A 13603-nucleotide genomic window follows, 5' to 3' on the forward strand; every position below is an offset into this window, starting at 1 on the left:
AATGAACCAAACATTAACTAAGCACCACCTTGCACAATATAACCTACTCCTAATAGAAGATCAGACAGTTAACCTGATGTACGGCGGAACCCTATGTGGACGATCTTTCACGTTTGGAGTGGATCCTACGGGGGAACAAGAGGAACGCGCGGAAAACACAAAGGGGAAACACGGGGAAAACGAGAGTAATCACTAAACCGACATGGAATCAATCACACGAGTGCTAGGTCACCGAAAGCAAAGGGTAACACATGATCCAAATTCAACAAAGGTAAGGATACAAAGGAACCGTTCTTCTCCTAAAGGAGGTCTTGATTGTCTTCCCTAGAAGGGGTCTTGAATCCGCTTGGGGGATCTTCTCCGAAGAGGTCGTGAACTCCGAGGAGAAGTAACCAAGTGGATGGGCAAGGCTCTCACACAAATATGAGCTAAACCAATGCTAACCCTAAAACGTACGGGATGAGGGAGTATATATAGTCAAAGGGGCGAGGGGATACATGGGTCACGGCCCAAAGGAGCCGCGCACAGGCAGGAGGCGCCGGATGTCCGGGCGACGGGCCGGATGTCTGGTGTCTCGTGAGGCGCTGGATGTCCGCTCGGAGGGGCCGGATGTCCGGGCTGTCAGGGCCATGTTCTGTGCATTCGGGACGCCTTGTCCGGATATCCGGGCGGGAGGCCGGATTTCTGGTGGTGGGTCGGATGTCCGGGCTGGACGCCGGATGTCCGGTCGCTGTAGCTTTCTTCTGCAGGGGCAAGCCGGGTAGATCTCCAGGGGCCGGATGTCTGGGGTCTTGGCCAGATGCCCGGTGCCTGGAGGGTGTTCTTGCCTTCTTCCATTGGTTCTCTTCTTCCATGAACTTGGGGTCTCGGCCACCTTCATGTGCGTCCTCGGGAGGGTCCTCTTGGTACCTAATCATGCACAACATTCCGGATTGAGGTAGTAGCCATGTCTCGAGAGGATCATATGAAATATCACTAAGGAGAGAAGTCACCTCGGTCTCGAGAGCTCTAGCTCGTGCTCTAGTCATGGGTCCTCTTGGTGCTTGGTGAGGCGCTGGAAGGTCCATGGGGATGACCGAAGGATGCTCCGCATCATCCCCCCCCCCTTGGGAAAGATCTGACCTCGGATCGAAATCCTCATCACCATGGTACGGGGAGAGATCGGAGATATTGAAGATGTCACTCATGTTGTACTTGTCGCGCGAGAGGTCGATCTTGTAAGCGTTGTTGTTGTAGCATGCTAGCACCTTGAATGGTCCATCGGCTCGAGGGAGAAGTTTGGACTTGCGTTCGTTGGGGAAGCGGTCCTTGCAAAGGTGTAGCCACACGAGGTCTCCAATGTTGAATATCATGGGATGCTTGTTGACGTTGAGCTTGGTCGCGAGTCATTGTACTTGGCGCTTGATGGTGTGCCTTGTATCTTCATGCATCTTCTTGATGTAGCTTGCACAGGCACTTGCGTCGAGGTTGGTGCGCTCTTGTAGAGGAAGAGGTAGAATGTCTAATGGCGACAACGGGTTGAAGCCGTAGACAACCTCGAAGGGGGACTTGCCGGTCGTCGAATGTCTTGCACGGTTGTAGGCGTACTCGGTGATGGGTAGACATTCCTCCCACTCCTTGATGTTCTTCTTGACCAACACACGAAGTAGAGTGGAGAGTGTATGGTTCGTCACCTCCATTTGGCCGTCGGTTTGAGGATGGTATGCCGAAGAGAACAATAGCTTGATTCCGAGCTTGGCGCATAGGGTCTTCCAAAAGTAACTCAAGAACTTGACATCGCGGTCGGAGACGATTGTCTTTGGTACTCCATGGAGACACAAGATTTCCCTACAAAAGAGATTTGCAACGTGTGAAGCATCGTCTATCTTGTTGCAAGGAATGAAATGTGCCATCTTAGAAAATCTATCCACGACAACAAATACGGAATCCTTTCCATTTTGAGTTCTAGGCAAACCAAGTATAAAATCCATGCTAATGTCTTCCCAAGGTTGATAAGGAATAGGAAGAGGCATGTAAAGACCATGGGATTGAGCTTTAGACTTAGCTTTGCGACATGTTGAGCAACGGTTGGTGAAGCGTGAGACATCGTGGAACATCTTGGGCCAAAAGTAGTTCTTGGAGAGCGTGGCGAAAGTCTTGTCGCGTCCAAAGTGTCCCATGAGTCCTCCTCCATGAGCCTCTTGCAAAAGGAGCAAACGAAGAGAAGACTCGGGAATGCATAGTTTGTTAGCTCTCATAAGATATGCATCCTTGATATAATATTGTTCCCAAGAAGTATGCATCAAACACTTAGCATAAGGAATAGCAAAAGATGGATCATTAGCATACAAGTCTTTGATGTGCTCAAAACCAATAACATTCAACTCAAGTTTAGTGACAAGCGTGCATATGCGTGAAAGTGCATCCGCAACTACATTTTCCTTACCCTTTATGTACTTGATTACATATGGGAAAGATTCAATAAATTCACTCCATTTGGCATGGCGCTTGTTCAACTTAGTTTGGCCTTTTAAGTACTTAAGCGTTTCATGATCGGTATGGATGACAAACTCATGAGGTCTAAGGTAATGTTCCCAAACATGTAGCACACGTACTAAAGCATACAATTCTTTGTCATAGATGGGATAATTAAGTTGAGCACCAGAGAGTTTTTCACTAAAATACGCAATGGCTCGTTTTTCTTGCATCAAAACTCCGCCTATTCCGGTACCACTTGCATCACAATGAACCTCAAAAGTTTTCTCAAAGTTGGGCAAAGCAAGAATCAAAGCATGAGTAAGCAAAGATTTGAGCTCATCAAAAGCGGTGCATTGCAAAGATCCCCAAACAAAAGGAGCATTCTTCTTACTCAAAGCATTCAAAGTAGCGGCAATGGTGCTAAAGTCTTTCACAAAGCGTCGATAAAATCCTGCAAGACCAAGAAAACTACGCACTTGTTGCAAATTGGTGGGTTGGGGCCAAGTTCTAATTGCCTTAATCTTGGATTCATCAACATGGACACCCTTGGAAGAGACAACAAAACCCAAGGAAACCACTTTGTCCACACCAAATGTGCATTTTTTCAAATTTGCATAAAGACGTTCCTTGCGAAGGGTTTGCAAAACAGCCCTAACATGATTACTATGCTCTTTCATGGTTTTGCTAAAGACAAGAATATCATCGAAGTAAACCACAACAAATACTCCAATATAAGGCGCGGTGGATCCTGCCAAGGGCCGGCGGGAGGGCTTCGTTTTTAGTCGTTTCTTTCAATTTTGTTAGGGTTTGTGTTCTGCTCAGGAAGAAGAAACGACGGCGGCTTTCTAAAGATGGAATAAAGGTCTCCCCTCCTAGCCCCCGTTCCAGTGGTGCGTCTAGCATCATTGGTGGGCGTGTGGAGGTGTGTCTCCAGCGGATCTATTTTTGGTGGATTTGCTCGGATCTCGTTGGTGTTCGTCTACATTCGTGTGTCTTCGAATTGGATCCTTCCGATCTATATTATTCTTCATCTGCGGCGATTGTTGTTCTGGTGCGCTGGTCCTATGGGGCCTTAGCACGACGACTTCCCGACTGTCTACTACAACAAGTTGTGCCCGACTCTGACGATGGAGGGGCGATGACGGCGGCGCGCCTTCGGCTCGCTTCAGTGCTTGTAGTCGTCACTAGGTGGTCTACGGATCTGGATGTAATTTTTATTATTTTTGGTATTCGTTGTACTGCCATGATTGAAGATGAATAGATCGGAAGATTTCCCGCAAAAAAATAAGGGGGAAGCACATAATGCATAAGACGCACGAAAGTACCGGGTGCCTCCGATAAACCCATAGGCATCACTAACCACTCATATAAGCCAAATTTTGTTTTGAAAGCAGTTTTCCATTCATCACCCTCTTGCATGCGTATTTGATAATAGCCACTTTTAAGATCAATTTTTGAGAAAAAGTTGGCTCCACTAAGTTCATCAAGCATATCATCTAAGCGAGGAATGGGATGCCTATAGCAAACGGTAATAGCATTTATAGGTCTACAATCGGAACACAAGCAGAAACTTCCATCGGGTTTAGGCACAAGTATAACGGGAACGGCACAAGGGCTTAGGCTTTCACGTACATGACCATTGTCGATGAGTTGTTGTACTTGCCGTTGAATCTCCTTGGTTTCTTCGGGATTGACCCGGTATGGAGCTTTGTTTGGGAGAGGCGCTCCGGGGATGAGGTCGATTCGATGCTCAATGCCTCGAAGAGGAGGTAGACCCGGAGGTAGCTCATCGGGAAAAACATCTTGGAATTCCTGCAAAAGAGATTGAAACACTAAAGGTAGCTCGGGAGAGGTGTTAGTTGTTGGCTCTCCATCCTTGCACACAAGGACAAAGTGCATCACACTCGATGGGTTCTCACACACTTCTCTCATCTCACTTTTGGTGGCAAAGAGGATGAGGTTTTTCTCTCTAGGCGAAGAGGCGCTCAAGTTTGGCTTGTGGCTCTCACTCACTTTTGGGTGGATCACTTTCTCATTTTTCTCTCCATGATGGGTGGCTTGCTTGTCGGCTATCACTTGACTAGGAGACATAGGTCATAGCACATATTCCTTCCCTTTCATCTTGAAGCTATATTGATTGGTGCGCCCATTATGCATGACACCATGGTCGAATTGCCATGGTCGACCAAGAAGGAGGTGGCAAACGGTCATTGGGACCACATCACACTCCAAAGTGTCCTCGTATGCACCAATTTTGAAGGAGACTTGGACCGTATGCTCGACTCGTATAGTGCCGGAGTCACTTAGCCATTGAACCTTGTAGGGGTGCGGGTGCTTCTTCTTGACTAATTGAAGCTTGGAGCATAGTTCTTCACTTGCCAAGTTGTGGCAACTATCTCCATCGATGATGACCTTGACGGACCTTCCATTAATGCCGGCCTTGGTGTGGAAGATATGGCATCGTTGGTCTTCTTCTTGTTGATGTTGAAGAGTCAAGACCTTGGAGACAACAAGAGTGGGGCTCGTATCTTCATCACAAAAGACTTGATCATCTTCATCCTCGTTCACGCGCTGGTGCATGGACACTTGCTCAAGAGCTTCCATCTCCTCATCACTCATGGAGTCATATGTGCCATCGTCATTGAGGATCATGGTGCACTTGTTTGTGCATTCGTAGGACTTGTGGCCTCGGCTGCCGCAAGTGAAACACTTGAAGGAGCTTTTCTTGATGGTCTCATCGGTCGGAGTAGATGAAGAATCACGCGGCTTGAAGTTGCTTGTAGTATGAGGAAGACGACTTAAACTTGCCAAAGTTTTCTTGTAACTTGACTTGTCGTCGTTGCTTGTAGAAGGCTTGGTTGATGTAGATGTTGGAGGAGTCGTTGAAGCTTGGATGTTGGAGAAGCCGTAGGTCTTGGATGAGTACTTAGCGTACTTGAAGTCATCTTGCACTTGACATTCCGCCTTTGTAGCTTGATGCACGAGCTCAATGAGGTTGGAGTAGGGTTGAAAGTCGGCGATCTTCTTGATGGGATGATTGAGTCCATTCAAGAATCGTGCCATTGTTTGCTCATCATCCTCCGTGACATTGGCTCGAATCATGGCAATCTCCATTTCCTTGTAGTATTCTTCAACACTCTTTGTTCCTTGCTTGAGGAGTTGTAGCTTCTTGAAGAGATCGTGGTTGTAGTAGCTTGGCACAAAACGTGCTCGCATGACTTCCTTCATTTGAGCCCAAGTGGTGATAGGTGGTTCACCTCTTGCTTCACGGCGCTCAAGGACTTGTTCCCACCATATGAGCACATAGTCTTGGAACTCAAGTGATGCCATAGCGATCTTCTTCTCTTCCTCATAGTTGTGCAAATGAAATATTTTGTCGACCTTCAATGCCCATGAGAGGTATTCTTGGGGGTCATTGCTTCCATTGAACTTGGGCATTGTGAATTTGAGCTTTCCATAGCATTGCTCTTCATTGTGTTGTTGGCGATGGTGATGATGATGCCCTTGACGTGGAGGGTAATCATCCTCATGTTGCTCTTGGCGTGGAGGAAGTCCATGATCAACTTGCTCTTGTTGAACTTGAGGTTGAGGTGGAGCTTGACGAGCTTGTGGAGGAGCTTGTGGAGCTTGACGTTGCACACGGTTGGTAGTTCCTCTCTTGGATTTCTTCTCGGAGGGCTTCCTCTTGATTGCGCCATTCGCAATTGCGGTTGGCAATAGCTCGACTTGATTCTTGAAGGGCACGTTGTGCCTCAAGAGCTTGCTCTTCTCGTTGTTGTTGTTGAAGACGTTGAGCCTCGGCGTCTTGTTCCTCTTGGTGTAGACACGCTCGTTCTTCCTCTTGGCGCCGTAGTCGTTGCTGTTCTTGAGCTTGAGCAAAAGCGACTTGGTTTGATTGAGGACGAGGGTCTTGCTCATCGACTTGCTCTTGTGAATGCTTGTCATGTAGTGGGTTGCGAGATGCATGACGGTCTTGACGCGCGGCTCGTCGAAGAGTGTTTGATGACGGTGTACTTGAGTCGAAGAAGGTGTCGTCGGAGTGTCAACTCGAGCGGCTCCGTCTTGATGTTGAAGAAGTGGAAGGATGCCGGTTCCTCATCAAGGCGCGGATCTCGTCCATTCTTGCATCATTTTCTTGCTTGTGAGTGTCAAACTTGTTATCGAAGTAGTCTCTTGTACGTTGCTCGGAGAGTCGCAAGTCGGTGGCGAGGTTGTCGATGCGGTCGCTCGTTGCTTGTTGCTCTTGGTGTAACACCCTTTGAGCACCAAAGAGGTGGCTCTTTGTGACGAATGATGACATGTCATCGCCGTTCTCGATGAGTGGTGGATTGGTAGAAGAACTTGGCCTATCCATCATTCCAAACAAAAATGTAAGTGGTAGAAGGAAAAGAACGTGTACCAAATGTACCTTGACCGAAGTTGAAGATGAATCAAGTTCACTCAAATGCGGACAATGAAATAGCACTGTTGGTACCAATTCTTGTCGGTTCTCACACCTACACACGTAAAAGCTTATGGTGGAGCTTGGTTAGGATGGTGGCACAAAATTTGATGCAATTGTAAGTGAGCTTCAATAATGTTGGAAAAGGTTCACAAATTTTCAAATTCAACAAGTAGACCAAGCAACTAAGGGTACACGGAAACACACACGCAAATAGATAAGTGGGATTGTGCAATCCAAAAGTGAGTCAAAATGTGGAAACCACGAAAATGCTCTTGTTGCACAATACTAGAGAGACGCTAGCACGATTGCACAATAGGCGGATACGGAGCTTGTGCACAACCTACTAAGCAAAAATGCAACGATCTCTATCCCAAGTATGCTATATGTATGGTATTTCGGTGATATGATCCAAGATGATCTTATATGACAATCTTAATGTAGTATGATGCTATGGTTCTTTCTCATAAGCTCTTTGCTTATCTTTCCTCTTTGCTTAAAAGTTTGGGTGGCTCTTTCACTTTTGAACTCTTTTCTCATGCAAAACTTCACAAACCAAGATAGAAATTGTGTATGCTATGACAACTTTGTGACACACAAGTTGATTCCAGGATATGCACCACAGTGGTATGGTATGTATGCTATGGAGTATGATCACTAATGTGCACAAGTCACGTTGCCTGCAATACTCAATGGCTAGTCTCGATGGGTAAGCTACGCAAAAGTAGGGACATGTGGGGTATCAATGCAATTGCAAGGTATGACAAAGATGTCGTCGAGGTTACCGTCCTTAGCGATGATGAGTAGTCGATGGAGATGAGCGGTGGCGATGGTGACGTCAAACCATACCTATATAGCCGAAACACAATAGGACACGGGAACCACAACGCAAAATCTCAAAGACCAAAACGTGTCAAAATCAACATAGAAGGTAGCAGTGAGCGGTGGTGGTGTTTGAGGAAAGTGGTGAGGGTATGTGGAAGGAGGGGTGGGCACCGGGGCAAAATTGGGAGAAAGTATGCGGAAATAGCTCGGGAGGTTGGAGTTGCTGCTGCCAGGAGCCGGATGTCCGGGCCAACTGCCGGATGTACGGGGCGCCGAATGTCCGATGGATTCTGGTGGATGTCCGGGCTCCTAGATCGGGGATGAACGCGATGAAGTCCACGGGAAAAATCGCAACTCCGGGGCAAAATTCAGACGAATTGGTGGATGGAAAAGGGTGGGGAAGGTGGGGAAAGCTAGATCCACACGATGCAAAGCAAATCCATGGATCAAATCCAACAAAATCTCAACTCACCAAAAAATCACAAAAAAAATTGGGGCTATTTTTGGTGGGGATTTTCGGATTTAGGACGAAAACAACAAAATCAAGCTAGAAAACACGGGGTAGGGGCTCCAAAAATGTGATCAACTTGGCTCATGATACCAAGATGATGTAGGGCGGAACCCTATGTGGACGATCTTTCACATTTGGAGTGGATCCTACGGGGGAACACGAGGAACGCGTGGAAAACACAAAGGGGAAACACGGGGAAAACGAGAGAAATCACTAAACCGACATGGAATCAATCACACGAGTGCTAGATCACCGAAAGAAAAGGGTAACACATGATCCAAATTCAACAAAGGTAAGGATACAAAGGAACTGTTCTTCTCCTAAAGGAGGTCTTGATTATCTTCCCTAGAAGGGGTCTTGAATCCGCTTGGGGGATCTTCTCCAAAGAGGTCGTGAACTCCGAGGAGAAGTAACCAAGTGGATGAGCAAGGCTCTCACACAAATATGAGTTAACCAATGCTAACCCTAAAACGTACGGGATGAGGGAGTATATATAGTCAAAGGGGCGAGGGGATACATGGGTCACGACCCAAAGGAGCTGCGCGCAGGCAGGGGGCGCCGGATGTCTGGGCGACGGGCCGGATGTCCGGTGTCTCGTGAGGCACCGGATGTCCGTTCGGAGGGGCCAGATGTCTGGTGTTTCCGGAGGGGCCGGATGTCCGGTGGTGAGGCCGGATGTCCGGGCTGTCAGGGCCAGGTTTTGTGCATTCAGGACGCCTTGTCCGGATATCCGGGCGGCAGGCCGGATTTCCGGTGGTGGGCCGGATGTCCGGGCTGGACGCCGGATGTCCGCTCGCTGTAGCTTTCTTCTGCAAGGGCTGGCCGGGTAGATCTCCAGGAGCTGGATGTCCTGGGTCTTGGCCGGATGTCCGGTGCCTGGAGGGTGTTCTTTCCTTCTTCCATGAACTTGGGGTCTTGTCCACCTTCATGTGCGTCCTCGGGAGGGTCCTCTTGGTACCCAATCATGCACAACATTCCGGATTTAGGTAGTAGCCATGTCTCGAGAGGATCATATGAGATATGACTAAGGAGAGAAGTCACCTCGGTCTCGAGAGCTCTAGCTCGTGCTCTAGTCATGGGTCCTCTTGGTTCTTAGTGAGGCGCTGGAAGGTCCATGGGGATGACCAAAGGATGCTCCGCATCATAACCAAACCAAGCATGCTTAACGACTTGGAAGTATAGCAATTGTATTTGTTTCTCATGTATTTAGTACAGCCAAATTTGATTTATTTCTCACATGGTATACAATAACAGAATGCACCTACAACAATTGAACATCGCATTGCGGAATAGAACCAAACAGTTAAGTAAACAACACAACAAATGAACCAAACGTTAGCTGAGCATCATATTGCACAATGTATAACATACTAAAAGATCAAATAGTTAACCAAACCAAGCATGCTTGACAACTTGGAAATATATCAATTGGATTTGTTTCTCATGTATTTTGTAAATAAAAGTTCGCTTTATTTCTCACATGGAAGACAATACAAAATTGCACCTTGAAGAATTAAACATCACTTTTGCAGAATTGAACCAAACAGTTAACTGAACACGACAACTAATTAACCAAACAATTAATAAGTGAGCACCATATTGCACGACATATAGAACATATACACTAGAGCAACAGATTGCATGGTAAAAGTAGATAGCACAATTTACTAGAATTTGTTAAGGAAAGGCAGTAGCTAGCAAACTAAACATGGGTCCTTATAGTGAGCTAATAAGACAAGCTACTCCTCATTGTCAGAGATATTGATGACAATTGGCTCCTCGGACATGGAAGAGGGCGAGGCCTCCGCATCGTGGGTAGCCTCGTCGTAGTGGTGAGTTGCAATGAGCCACTCCGGGCACCAACCTTCTAGCTCTCGAGTTGAGGTAAGCATGTGCACGTAGAGAAAACACCTCGTAGTCTTTGTTGAAGGCACCGAGGGTGGCCTCGAGAAAATGCCATGAATTGTCATTTAAAGCACCCAACAACATCGCAGCGTCGGCGCGCGAGGTGTCAATGGTGGCCTCGACGGCGAGGTGCTCCTCCAAGATCTGTTGGTCGGCATGAATGGCAGCCATCGCGACCTCATCCGCACATGCGGCCGCGATTTGTTTCTCCGCTGCCAAGTGCTCCTTGAGCTCCTGGCTATATGATACATCTCCAACGTATCTATAATTTTTCATTGCTCCATGCTGTTATATTATCATTCTTGGATGTTTTATAATCATTTTATACTCATTTTATATCATTTTTTGGTACTAACCTATTGAGATAGTGCCTAGTGCCAGTTGCTGTTTTCTGCTGTTTTTTACATCGCGGGAAATCAATATCAAACGGAGTCCAAATGCAACGAAACTTCTCGGAGATGTTTTTGGGCCAGAAGACATCTAGTGGGCCAAGAAAGTACCTGTTTGGTGTCTCGAGGGGAAAAGCACCCACCAGGGCACGCCAGGAGGCCCAGGCGTGCCCTGGTGGGTTGTGCCCACCTCGGGTGCCCCCCGAACCGCCTCTTTGCTCTATAAATACCCCAATATTCCAAAACCCTAGGGGATTAGACGAAAATCAATTCCAGCCGCCGCAGAGTCCAGAACCACCAGATCCAACCTAGACACCATCATGGAGGGGTTCACCACTTCCATTGGTGCCTCTCCGATGATGCATGAGTAGTTCTTTGTAGACCTACGGGTCCGTAGTTAGTAGCTAGATGGCTCCTCTCTCTCTCTCTCTCTCTTGATTATCAATACAATGGTCTCTTGGAGATCCATATGATGTAAGTCCATTTGCGGTGTGTTTGTTGGGATCTGATGAACTTTAAGTTTATGATCAGATCTATGTTTTTATCCATGAAAGTTATTTGAGTCTTCTTTGATCTCTTATATGCATTATTGCTTATAGCCTCGTATTTCTTCTTCGATATTTGGGTTTTGTTTGGCCAACTTGATCTATTTATCTTGCAATGGGAAGAGGTGCTTTGTAGTGGGTTCAATCTTACGATGCTTGATCCCAATGACAGAAGGGGAACCGACACGTATGTATCGTTGCTACTAAGGATAACAAGATGAGATCTATATCTACGCAATAGATAAACAGATCTTGTCTGCATCATGGCATCGTTCTTATTGCATTACTCCATTTTTCCATGAACTTAATACATTAGAAGCATGCTGGATAGCGGTCGATGTGTGGAGTAATAGTAGTAGATGTAGGCAGGAGTAGGTCTACAAATCTTGGACGTGATGCCTATATAATGATCATTGCCTAGATATCGTCATGATTATCGAAGTTCTATCAATTACCCAACAATAATTGTTTTCCCACCGTTTGCTATTTTTCTCGAGAGAAGCCACTAGTGAAACCTACGGCTCCCGGGTCTCTTTTCATCATATTTGCCTTTGCGATCTATTTCCTTTGCATTTATTTTCAGATCTATTAAACCAAAAATACAAAAATACCTTGCTGCAATTTATTTGTTCCATGATCTATTTATCCTATCTACCACTTTTACCTCACGTTATTTGCCTATCTTGAGGCACCGTACCCGAAAGGGATTGACAAACCATTTAACACGTCGGGTTGCGAGTATTTGTTATCTGTGTGTAGGTGTTGTTTACGTGGTGTGAGGAGGTTCTCCTACTGGTTCGATAACCTTGGTCTCATCACTGAGGGAAATACCTACCGTCGCTATACTGCATCATCCCTTCCTCTTTGGGGAAATACCGACGTAGTTCTAGCAGACATCAAAAGGAATTTCTGGCACCATTGCCGGGGAGGATCTTCAACATCAACCAGGTGCCTAATCACAAATCTCATCTCCTCGCAATTTAAATTATTCTCCATTTGCCTCTTGTTTTCCTCTCCCCCACTTCACAAAAATTTGCCGTGTTATTCGCCCTCTTTTTCGTTCGTCGTTTTCTCGTTAGATCTCTTCTTTGCTTGTGTGCCATGTGTCTTCTATTTGCTTGCACCTTCACTTGCTAAAAATCTCTTGGCATGGATCCTCATCCACTTGCTAGTCTTTTTTAAAAGATCCAATCATTATGAAACAATTGCTAGTGAGTTTAGTTCACTAGATTATCTTTATGGAGTTTTGCTTGAGATTCATGAATCTGAAAATTGTGATGAAGAAATTTATGATGTGATTCATGATAGCCCCTTGAATGAAAAGCATGATTGCAATGATTTTGCTATAAATTCTATTAATGTCAATTTTGCAATTAATATGCAAAACCCCAAGCTTGGGGATGCTAATTTTGCTATGTCCACTACTTGTTGCAATGATCATGATTGGGGTGATGATTCTTATGATCTTGAAAATTTATTTAAATCTCATGATGAATATGCTTGCAATAATATTAAATGTTTGTTTGGAAGAGTGTCAACTTTAGCTAAAAATAATCCCACATATTTGGAGAGTGTTCAATCTTATGAATTTTTTGATAAAAGTGGGCTTCGAGAGGTCATGACTTTATTTGATGATAATCCCACTATATTGGAAGAGTGTCAACTTTGCATGTATGTGGATCAGGAAGAGAATATTTTATGTGGTAGTTATATTGTTGAATTTGATTATGATCCTACATGTAATTATTATGAGAGAGGAAAATATGGTTGTAAAATTTTTCATGTTACTAAATTACCTCTCTTTGTGTTGAAACCATTAATGTTTCCTTCTTCCTATTTGCATATGCTAGAAATTTCTTGTCTTGATAATTTGCTTGCTTATAAAATGCCTATGCATAGGAAGCATGTTAGACTTAAATGTGTTTCTCACATGTTTCATGATGCTCCCTTTGTGTTTCAATTATTATCTTTCATGTGAGCATCAATGAAATATTATGCCTAGCTAGGGGCGTAAAATGATAGCGCTCGTTGGGAGGCAACCCAATGAATAAAACTTATTTTTGCTTTTTTGCTTTCTGTTCTAGTGTGTTAGCACAATTATACTACTGTTATGATTGTGTTTCTTTGTATTTTAATTAGTTTTTGTGCCAAGCAAGGCCTTTGGGAAGACTTGGGTGAAAGTTGATTTGATCTTGCTGAAAAACAGAAACTTTTGCGCTCACACAATTATTTCTCATTTTTAACAGAAGAGTGATTTTGAGTTTATTCTTTTTGCATAAGATTAATAGAAAAATTCCTCACGTCCACCAATTTATTTTAAAAAATTTGGAGTAGCAAAATTATTCTAAATATTCATATTGCTACAGACTGTTCTGTTTTTGACAGATTCTGTTTTCTTTGCGTTGTGTGCTTATTTTGATGATTCTATGGTTTTCTTGATGAGTTTTTGCCATAGAAAAGTTGGAATACAGTAGATATAATGCAAAAGCAAAATAAGAATATGTTTTCTACAATACTTATAGTAGTGGTT

Source organism: Triticum dicoccoides, chromosome 6B (genome assembly GCF_002162155.2).
Source record: "Triticum dicoccoides isolate Atlit2015 ecotype Zavitan chromosome 6B, WEW_v2.0, whole genome shotgun sequence".
Classification (NCBI taxonomy): Eukaryota; Viridiplantae; Streptophyta; class Magnoliopsida; order Poales; family Poaceae; genus Triticum; species Triticum dicoccoides.